Genomic DNA, 11,608 nt, shown 5'->3' on the forward strand with positions numbered 1-11,608 from the left:
TTGCTTAATCTTTCATTGAAACTAATGTTGAATTTGCCGTTTATAACTTTTTTGTTATTTTATTTGATTTCTTTTTCCTGAAAGATGCTCATCTGGAAAATGTGAACTTATCTTCCTTTAATTCATTTAAAATTAACTTCCTCAGCATAATATTTTTCTATCCTCTTCCTGAGTGATAGCCACTCTTCACACAAGAGAGTCTTCTGGCAGCACTCCCTCCCCATTTTTGGTGCAAATGCCACCGGTGAGGACCTGCCACTCTCTTTGGTGCCAAGAGAACTGAGAGGTTTCTGTTGGACTGGCTCCAACAAGGGTGAAAATCAGAGCTTCTGCATGTTCCTTCAAGCAACAAAAAAGAAGCATCAAGATCTCACCTGCCTACTCTTTGCACAAGCTTTTCCTTTCCCACAGGCATCCCTGCAACACCAAACATCCACAGAGCAGTGAATAAGCTCAAGACCAGAGATATGGAGACTTGTGCTGCCAATGGAAATGGCTGCTCAGGACACAGAAAGCTGTGTGGAAAAGCTCTGAATCCATTTTCCCTTTACCCTCACTCAGTAATGCAGAAAAAGGGAAGATGAAAGTGGGGGAGAAAAAAATTATTTAAAAAGCAATTTAAAACAAGAGCAGCTTTGAGAGCTTGAAGCTGCTTCTGAGGGTCTGCAAAACAGATGCAACCTCTGCTAAACATCTACTAATCTCAGAGCATTAACTGAGCTCATCCTCCTGCCCCTACCACTACCCAAACTCCACAGAGAAACAAAGAGGAGCAACCTGAGCCCCTTTCTCCTCTCCCCATGTCCCACCCTGAGGAAACCTGTACCAGGTAAAGGCAGCACCAGAAGATGGACCAGAGGCATTTGGGTGTGTGATGCCACATAAATCACGCTCGTAAACAGATTATTTCAAAGGCAGGTTTTGCTTTTGCAAGGGATTTTTTGGCCTTGCTGTTACCATGATGTGTTTAGAGGGTCAAGGACAGAGCAGCAATGACTCACACAATGGCATAGCTGGGGGATAGGATGTCTGTAAGAACCAGAAATCCCCTCCCTTTGCTGGTCATTATACCAGTCCTAATGTACCTGCAGCTGCTAAACTGCATTGCAAGAATATTAAATTTGTATAGCTGCTTCATGCTGGCAATTGCACTAGGTAAGAAAGGTATTACAAAAGCACAGAGAAAGGCTGGATCTATTCAATTCCCAGTGGGGTACCATGAGAAAGTTCAGCAACTTCCAGATCATCACACTGCATCTGTTCTGGTGGCAAGTGCTAACGTTGAGGGTTTTCATTCTATATATTTACTAGAACTACTCCATACCTTTGTAAACTCAGAGTAATTTCTATCCTGAGGAATAGTGTCTTCTCATTCTAAATCCGCTTTAACGATCACGCCTACCCCATTCCACTGAGATCTTTCAGAGGGAAGAGGCTCTAATCTATTTAGCTTCACGAAGGGTTTCTCTCTGACACGTGCTCTCCTAATAGACCATTTATCAGGATGAAGGGTGATCCCCAGAGAGTGCAGACAGCAGGACTGGCCTAGCCTGAGTGACAGTCTGTCCAGCAGAGATTGACTTTAATGAAGCACAGATTAAACAGGAAGATTAAGAGAGTGCAAAAATCAGTGACAAGTTTTGAGTCCACCTGGGCAGCTTACTGTGCAGCACAGATCTGTCACTGAGTTATAAATGTTATATATCTGTTTGGTTGCTAAGGATCAAACACAGCAATCCCACACACATTACAACAGAAAACTTTCCCCTCGAGTCTCACCCTTGAGAAAGGGTACCTGCTTTAAACCCAGAAACACAAGCTGAGGGTGGACTGGACTCTGGCAGTGTTCTGGTCTGACCCTCTGCTCAGAGCTGGGCCAGTTTACAGTACGTTGCTTGGGGATTTTCCAAGTAATTAATTTTCAGTTGACAATCCTTTGTAAATACTCATGATGGAGTTTCTTTCTCTGTGACAGAAATGTAGTGACAGTATGGCTGTATTGTATGGGATCCATCCTAGCAAAGTTCAGACCATAGCATCTCCAGAAATCCTGCTACTGAAGATGGATAGAAGGCAGGTGTGCCGGTCAGTTAGAAACATCTACCTCAGGGTGAGGTCATGTCAGCTCTCTGTACTGGCTGTTAATGGAAAAAGATCAACTCAGACACAGACACCTTTGGACAATGACTTGCATTCACAAACATCAGGCTCTTAGCCCTGAGGTGTAGCCAAGGCTCATTCTTCATTGTGACAACTGTGACTCTTACGCCAGACATCTCTCCAGCATCTTCAAACTTCTTTCTTTTGTTGACTTGGATAGAAATTCATAAATGGAGGCTGAAGCTACAAATAGAGAGTTTTTCACCTAGTGATAACAAGCTTCAAATGTGACAGGGATTATTACTACTACACCACCTCACAGCTAGAAAAGCCCGATTACAGTGTACATATCTACTACCAGCAAGTAAGAATCATGTTAAATCTTGTCTCTGGATGAGCTGCTGGATGTAAAGACACCACTTTGATAAAGCAAAGAAACTAATCATCTTTCTGCAGAAGCTAGTCTTGAAGAGAGCACACAATACTGGCAAGATACTTTACTCCCCCCAAAAAATGGAGTTTTAGCTCTAATTTCTAGAGCAGAATTAAGTCCCTATTAACTACTTTCAAACAGTTTTGCTCATGCAGGTCAAACTCTTTACTGAAATAAAGCAAAAGTTTCCAAACAGAAAACTACAATACATACTGTTGCTGCCAAATATCAGGACCACCTAAAGTTTTTGACATAAAGTGGCTATGTAAATCAGCTTTATAGATGCAGTTCTAGAGTCCACACTGTCTAGTTGATTTCCCTGTAAAAAGCCTGTTTTGTCTGTGCCAATATTCACACATGACATCCAGCCCAACAGACAACGGCTGCTCCACTGTATAGACTTCTGTATGTGTTTGTTTTTTCAAAGCACAATACATAAGGTGTGAGCACAAGAAATGAAACTGGATGTGAAACAAGCACAGAAGAAGTATTTCAGGATCCCCATCTGCCCATGCTGCAATTGTACATGGCCAACAGATGATGGCACCAAAATTCAGTCTGTTAGCAAATGCTACTTGGGAATTGACAAAATGTTTGGGCAAATACATCAAAATATATGTACTGACATGTAGCTAATTTAAACTGCATAAAATAGACACAACTTAAGGGAGGATGGAATGCACCTTTTACAGTAAACCATCACTTTTCCCCTGCTCCCTCTTTGCCCACATCTCAAGGACTTTGTCTTTCAAAGTGTGCACAGTCAGGGTCTGACTTCTGAGGGACACTGTGGACAGATACTCATATCAGTGGCGTCATCATACCTTCAGCCTTTGCTAATCTTATGCTATATACAGCAATAAGAATGCTCTTAAAAGCACAGGCTAACTACAGGATCAAATGTACAATCAAGAATGAGAAGCTCAAGGATTGTACTTCCAAATGCATAAATAATTTGGCTGTTAGAAGTCACAAATGTACTACCCCATCATGGATATTTCCATGAGTTTCTTCAATCTTTCTCAATTACTCTGGTTTAAACACCATCAGTTTTGGCTAGCACTTGAAAAACCATCTGGTATATAAATATTCATAAATTAATTTATGAGAAATACAGTCTCACTGCTTCGCAGGTAAACATCACATGGAGCTTTAAAGAAGCAGCAGCAGCACAGTTTCAAAGTAGCAGGAACTGTATATATGCTTTAAGATTGGACAACCTGATTAGCAATAGTATTTCTAATGCTGATTATACCTAAAAGCAGGAAGGAGGCAGGTGTTAAATAACTAAACAAAGTACAACAAACAAACACTTCAGTGTTTAACAAGTTACTGGGTTTAGTTATTCCAGAGGTTTAATGGAAGCTATGTTGTTTTAATCTATGAAAAGTGTCTTCTGTTTGCCATATGTTTGCAGAGCCATCATTAAAACTGTAATTTATTATTGGAATGAACCTCAAAAATATTATGACCCAGCATCACATCCTGGAACCAAAGGTCAGATCAGCATGTTGTTCATGGTATTAAGCTCTGATATGCCTCAAGCAAGACAAAGAGGTCCATTAATTCTGGAAGGCCAACCCCTCCCCGTCAACTATACTTGTTAGAAGTCTAATTAGCAGGTTGAATTCTACAGTCCATAATAATGCTAGCGGCCACACAGTTTGAAAGGGTAGAACTCACTGATATTTCACAATGGGTATTTAAAATTTAAAAAATACTACAAAGCTTAATTATGGAAGATAAAGAGTAAGACATTTTTTGACACCTGATACGTTCATATGTTCCTATTGCCAAAATGACTGCATTGAAATTTGAAAGCTTAAAACTGCATCTTCTGTGTTCAGAGATCACCGTGAAAGCAATTTCTATAACCTGTCCATTCATCCCTTCTAGCTCATTCATTTACTGATAGGACTGTCATTTGTTGATAGACAGTAACGAAGGTATTAGTAGCTGGTTTATCCTGCTTTGTACATTTTAGATACCTTCCTTCATTAAAGAATATTTTGACACATTATAACAAGACAACATATTCTTTATGCTTAATGCACAGGTAGTATCTTTATACTACTATGTGCCTATGTTAAAAGAGAGTAAAGATTTTTATTATTAGAAACTGTGCACACTCTGCTTTTATGTCAGGAAAAGGTTTTCGATGAGATGTCAAAATCTTGCTATTCAAATATGTAAATGAGTTTTACACCATCGAAAATAATAACAAGATTCAAAACCTACCTTCTTTATTCATGCAAAATATGTTGTAGGGATTTTTTTTTTTTATACCTCTGAAGTTGTCTGTACTGTTCCAAAGTAAATCTTCTGTTCTATATGACTGATGCTTCTCCCTGTATTTGGAGAATTACACCTTGGTCATTTGCTCAGGAACATCCTTGTAAATGAAAACACTGGAATGGAAATTAAGGAAATACTTTGTTTCTACAAAAAGTACTATATATTCTCTGCTTAATCTGATTTTCATTGAGGGCTAATTTTAGAAAGTTGCTTATTCTCCATATTTCAGACTTGGATCCATTAAAATCCTTTCTTTTCTCCAACCTCTCACTGTCAACTTTTTACAGGATTTTTTGTTAACTAGATAAGAAAAGTATACCATATTTATACCATGTATACTGGGTTGGGCTTCTGCATGCAGCTGTGAAGTGAAAAATGACAGTAAGGGTTGGGATTAAAAGGCTGAAGTTGCACAGTTAAAATAGCAGTGTGTAATTACCAGTAGCTAAAATAAAAAGCCAGGACAGACTAGAAGTGATTTTGTACAGATGAAGTATTTTACATCTTTTCCTTGCATTACTTTCTCACAAGACCATAAATCAATTACTAAACTACCAAAATCTATCCCCATCTTTGTCAACATCTAAGTGATTAAGTACCACTTTATCACAAAAAGTGAGCCTTGACTGATGAGAAGGCAGCCAACCTCATATAGGCTGTAAAATCCAATATTATCATGGAATCATAGAATGGTTTGGGTAGGAAGGAACCTTAGGGATCATCTCACTCCAACCCCCCTACATGGGCAGGAACACCTTCCATTAGCCCAGGCTGCCCAAAGCCCCAGCCAACCCAGCCTGTGGCAATAGACAACGCTGCACGGCTTCACAGCTGTGTCTCGGACTGTTCAGCCACCCCTCCCTCAGCTTTACCAGTCACTGGGCCCGAGTTATTTTGAGTTCACTCGTGCAAATACAAGGCTGGCATCCTGAGCTGCCTGCTCTGTGGATGAACGAAGGCAGACAAGACTGGTTCAATAGGAATCTCAATCAGACATCAGGTGAAAACACCCATCAGCACATCCATTTACACGTAATTTGCAGAACAAAGGCCCTGGAATTAGTAATCCCTAAAGCAATACAATACTTGCCCAATATCTGCCTAAACCCTCCAGGAAAGTAAAACTAGCAAAGCTGCAATTCCAATGAATATAAACTGAAGGGGCAGGGGAGGAGCCTGTGAGTGGTAGTAAAGCACCAGAAGTATAAATGGAATTAATTTCTCCACTCCTAGAACATAGCTCAGTGATGAAGGGATAGGGAAGAGGAAAATCTCAGGAAGAGCCTCAAGAGGCCACACCCTACTGGCCACATAATAAAAAAAGTCTTTTGTTTTAAAGAAATGCACAAGAATTATAGTGCTGTATTTATCTTTGTCCATCTTTTTAATCAAAACCAAAATACCATCCTCTGTTCTTCTGGGACAAACGTATGTGTGTTCATGTATGTGTGTATTTTAGTAATTTATATAGAACTAATCCAGTGGTGTGATGAGAAATGCACATTACATTTAAATGAGCAAAGGGAATAACAAAGAAAAGAGATGAATCCCATTACAGGTGTCTGTGAGGAAGAGAATACTGATGTGAAGCTCCAGTTTGAGAATTTTAACAGCTGTCAACATTAAAATACCCCAGTGGGAATTAGAAGAGTAAAGCCTTTAACAAATCTTCCAGGTTACTGATGTTTGGCCTATGCATCCACAGAGGGTTGAAATTAATGGAGCAAGGTTTAAACACAGTCGGTGGTTTAGGATAATTTTGTATTCTGGTAAAACTCATCTTCACCACCCAGAATGAATGTCTGTCTTTTACCAAGAGAAATCCATTAAATCTAGCATTTTCAACCTTCTGAATGCTCAGACCAATATATGCAACCAGAGGACTAAAAGTACTGTCTTGCTCTTAAGTGTAGCAAGATTTAAGTTGTAAGCTACTGGTAGCTTGCTATTCACTTGCTTTAGTTACCCCCCTAGAAGTGTGAGCAAGCTTCAATAATAGAGCATACAATAATGTTCAATGAACTCAATTTCTGTTAATTACAAAAAAACCCCAAACAACCAGAGACTCTCCTTAAGAAGAGATATTTGTCTTGGTTACAGAAAGATTTGCCTTATGTTTATCCCCACTGCTATGAAACATCGTTTCTTACCTTCACACAAGTGCTCTCCGAAGTTCCAGCATTTTGTGCCAAGAACTACTGTGTGGCTTTCTGCAATATGAAGCACTATATCAATATTCAAACAGAAAATAAATGCTACAGGATCCAAACTACAGCAGGATTTGGCTTTCAAGATTCATAGATGCTTGGATTTTAATTCAGTATTTGAAACTATACACATGATTCTCAAAACTTCTGTAAATAATGGATGCTTCAGACAGAGTTTCTGTCTGCTCTAGTAACAAACAATTTTCTTTCTAGTCACTTGCTAAAAAAGATTCTGATATTGTGTTCTTCTTCTCTTCATTAATCTACCCAGGTAATTTTCAATTAGTAAATAATTACAGGTCCAAGACGACATAATTCTTATTTACAGTTTTGCAATCCATTAGAATACTCACTGCAGAACAAAATGAGACCCTCCTATGCTCACTTGTCCTTAAAAGAAAAATTATAGAAATAAAAATAATAATAAAAAAATATTTTAAAGCAGTTGATGTTAATGTGTTTGTGAGAGAAGGAAAGAGTAGCTTTCACTTTCCATGCCAAAGGTGATAAACTACTCCACTGGTAAAGTCAAGCCTGTTAATTGTTATTTTGAAGGTTATTCACAACTATTGCAAATGCGGGGCCATTTTCAATCACTTGCAATAAAAGGGATGTCCAAAACACATATCCAGAAATGGGTTAAGAAACATCATACAAATGAAAGGTAATTTGCACACACACAAAATCTCACATTTGAATCCAGAAATATCTGGAATTTAAAGTTCAGCATTTTGAAAACATAATAGAACTTTCGTAAAAGAACATGTTTTTCTAATTGTCAGCCGTCTAAGTGAGCATGAAAGATTGGGTCCAAGAGAGGCTCTCTTCCTAGAGTCTACCTTCTGCGATGAAATCTAAACTATGGTTAAAACCAGGTTTTTAGCTAACTACAATACAACACAGTAGTATTTGGCTAAGCCTACAGATCTCCAGGGATTATTAACCCTTTGCTAGTAAATGTAACCTTTAAATTAATTTTTTGCAGACTGAGGAAAGCAGAAAAGAAAACATCGGATTGAAGATCTAAGGTGAATAGAGCACTGGTCTAATTTCTTAAATGAGCCAAACCTATCCGGTGGCTGGAGCACAGGAAGCATGTGCTACTCATCCCAAAGCTTTCTGAAGGTTAAGTGAAAACAGGCTACATCTTGCAGCACTAACTCATCAACTGCCATGGGGAAATCTGCTTAAGTAGACTGCTGGGGATGGTTTGTAGTGTGTCCTTTTCAGAATGTTGCTAGAGAAATGAGGGAATTACAAGCTTATCTGAAAAAGAAAGGACCTGACTGTAATTAGGGAAGAAGTGTGCACTAGAGGCTTTTAAAATTTAATTTGGATACCAAATTACATCTTATTTCTCTTTCCTTAACAAACAGCAACAAAAATCTTATGACCTAAAATAAGCTTCTTTAAAACCTAGAACAGCAGCTATTACTCAGTGGCTGTATTGTACTATCACCCTGAAAATACCACCCAATGAAGTCTTACTGTACCTGCCCTACAAATATATGAACCAATCCCTGCCCTAAAGAGTTTGTAGTTTGTATGTTACAAAGCCTAATTATAGTGTGAGCATAAACCACAAACCCTCCTACAAGTGGCAAAATTCCGAAAAATCAAGATAATTACAACCCTTGCTCATCCTGATTTTTGAGGCTATTTTTAGAACGGTATAGGCTGATGTGCTCTGAGCTTTTTTATATTTGCATTAAGTCCTCTGTGATTCCCCCTCTGAAATGTGTGCATATGCTGAGTCCATGTGAGATGCTACCACTGGCACTTGTCAGAAGAATTAAATCCCTCTCAAGCTTGTTTACAGCTCAGCACTTGTCATACTGCTCCCCTGAGCTTCATGCCTGGTTGGGCTTTTTCTTTCTCTTTGGCTTTGTGAAAGATTTAATTTCTTTTTTGTTTATGTGTGTACTTACACTTGCAGGTGCAGAAAAGAAAAAAATCACTGTACCCAGATGTTTTGAAGCTGCAGTAGCATACATACAGCTGAAATTAAGGAGAAAAACTGTAGCAGATAAAACCAACTTTCTCATACATTCTACAGCATATTTAATAAACCTATCATGTTTCATTGACAAGAAGACTCTCAAATTCCATTTTAGGAAGACCAGAATATTTTACAGTTGTTTTCTTTGCCCTTTTGCAAAGAGCTTTTTAACATCTGATGATGGTCCAATTACTCCTATTTTCAGTTTCACTAATATCCTCTTGTAATGGTTAGAGACTCCATCACCACTACAGCTACTGCAAACCAAACTATCTTAGCCCATTACTGAGTTTGTTGAAGCTCAGAGAGTTTCACCCAAATTTTCACTAATAATTTGCAAATTATATTGTATTGTTAAAACAAACAAACAAAAAAAAACAATAAAAAAAACCCCTAAACCACCCTCTTGCTTCTGTAGTAATAGAAGTTGTTGTCTGGATTGCCTGTAGGGACTCCAGTTCTGATCTCTCATATCACATCTAGTCAAGCATGTCTCCATTTCACAACTGTCACTGGTTAACCCTGCAATTCATTTACCCCACCACATACTGCAACAGTCCATAAAAGGGTGAAAATACCAGTGAGCTGTGGCTTCATAGGCACCTACTGCAGCCATCTCTCTACACACAGAAGCTTGTCTGCTTCACCTTCACAGCAGCTGCAGGCAGAGCCTTTCCCAGGCAGTAGAAGGGCTGCTCATACCTTTGCTCCAGCTCAGCACCTGTATGGAGAACCTTTTCGTATGCATGTTCCCAGTCAATTCAGTTTACTCACACAACTACGTGTGGAACAAAGAATTCTACTGTGAACTTCTTTTAAATCAACTTTTACCTTTTGACTTTTCTAGTCATGCACAATTTGCAACACAGAACTTGCTGATGGATGGGAATAACAAAAATATAAGCATCTGACGCAGAACCCACTGGAATTTTAAAGGGCACTCTTGTGAAACCTAAACAGATGAATCTGCTTTTTTTTGTAGCTGTTTTCAGCTTCAGTAACTTCCTCTAGAGCTCCACTAGACACTGTGTGGAAGAGCCTGATCAATGGTTCTGTGACATGACCTCTACAATCACAGCATTCTGTCTGCTGGCACAGTAGGGAAGTCAATTTTTTTACGTTTATACCCAAGTATTTGTTGGGTTTTCTCTGGATTTCCAGCAAGCATGAACATTTCCTGCTCTGCATGTTCAGCAGGGTAAATGAAACATAAGACACTAGTGGATAACACAGGTGAGGTGCAGAAAGTGCTTTTCACCTCCCCTGAGCCAGACACTGCAATGATATATACTTCACTTGATGGACAGGAACTGTGTTTGGACCAAGTGACCTTTGTCAATTACTGATCTTTAACTAATTGGTGTACATCATACTCAAGACTACCAGTTTACAGTCAGGTCAAATCTTTGTGCTGTGAAGTGGCTGGTAACAGTTTTGTCAGATGCTGCTCAGAATCTCATGCTTCTTGATAGATATATCTACTCTCATTAACCAAACTCTCACTAAATAAAAGACTAAAAGTAGAAGCATTTTGCTTGTACATGTTCTATATTCCACTCACAGTAAAGTTCCCATTTGCTGCTGCTTCTTATTGATCTTTTATTGCAATGAGACATCTTGATAATCCAATGACACTCTTTGTTAGGTGCTTTGCATTTTCTCTGGAGATTCTGTTCAGAATTCCTATCAGCTTTACCATCGCCTATAAGGAAGAGAATGTGGCTGTTATTGCATGGAGTCAGTTCAGAGTGGATATATTTTACCCACTCTAATTACGGATAAGCAAAAGACTGACCTTCTAAACATTTTTTTCATAGTTTCCTCTCCTTGTTCCATGTATGTTTTGCAGGGTAACATACATATAAAACAGATGTGACCAAGAAATTCTTGTAACAGTGCAAGCAGATTGTAAGCTCTCTCAAACAATACTTTTTGTTGATGGAAAGAACCAACACATTTGTAAGGACTGTGTAAACACATTAAATAAAGAATACATTAATATAAGCCACTAATTATGTGAGAGGACAACAGATATATTTTTATTACTAGCAAAATACAAATGGCAATAAAGAGGCAGTAATATGTTAAAAGCTTCCAAGACAGCACTGCTGAACACCAGTTCCCCAGTGCACTTAAATCACTCAGTGATAGCTCAGAGTCAGGAAGGGGTCCACTTCTATGCAGAATTATTTTTAATTTTATTTCATTTCAACAATGAATAAACCTTCACATATATACCAGTACTCATGAATCAACTGTACTACGAAGGGCCAGCTTTATCCTGGTGGAAGTGCACAAACCTAGCGACAGTCTGAGAGGCACAGTGGTCCTGGACAGGAACAGTGCTTCCCAGAGCCCTCAGGGAGCCCTGCTTCCTTACTGCACATCTCACCTGCTTTTGTGGAGAGTGGAGATGAAATCCCATTTCCCTTCACTGAGTATGTCACCTAGTCAGAAGCGTGCTTGGATTAGCAAGATGTTCTAATTCAAGTATAATGGCAATTTTAGAACAATTTGTTTAGACAACTTTATACTCAAAACAGCCTCAGGATTGCTGCTGAATTCTCCTCATTT

This window comes from Corvus kubaryi, unplaced genomic scaffold, assembly GCF_017639235.1.
Source record: "Corvus kubaryi isolate FWS band 111438036 unplaced genomic scaffold, C.kubaryi_AGA036_p1.0 37394, whole genome shotgun sequence".
Taxonomy (NCBI): Eukaryota; Metazoa; Chordata; class Aves; order Passeriformes; family Corvidae; genus Corvus; species Corvus kubaryi.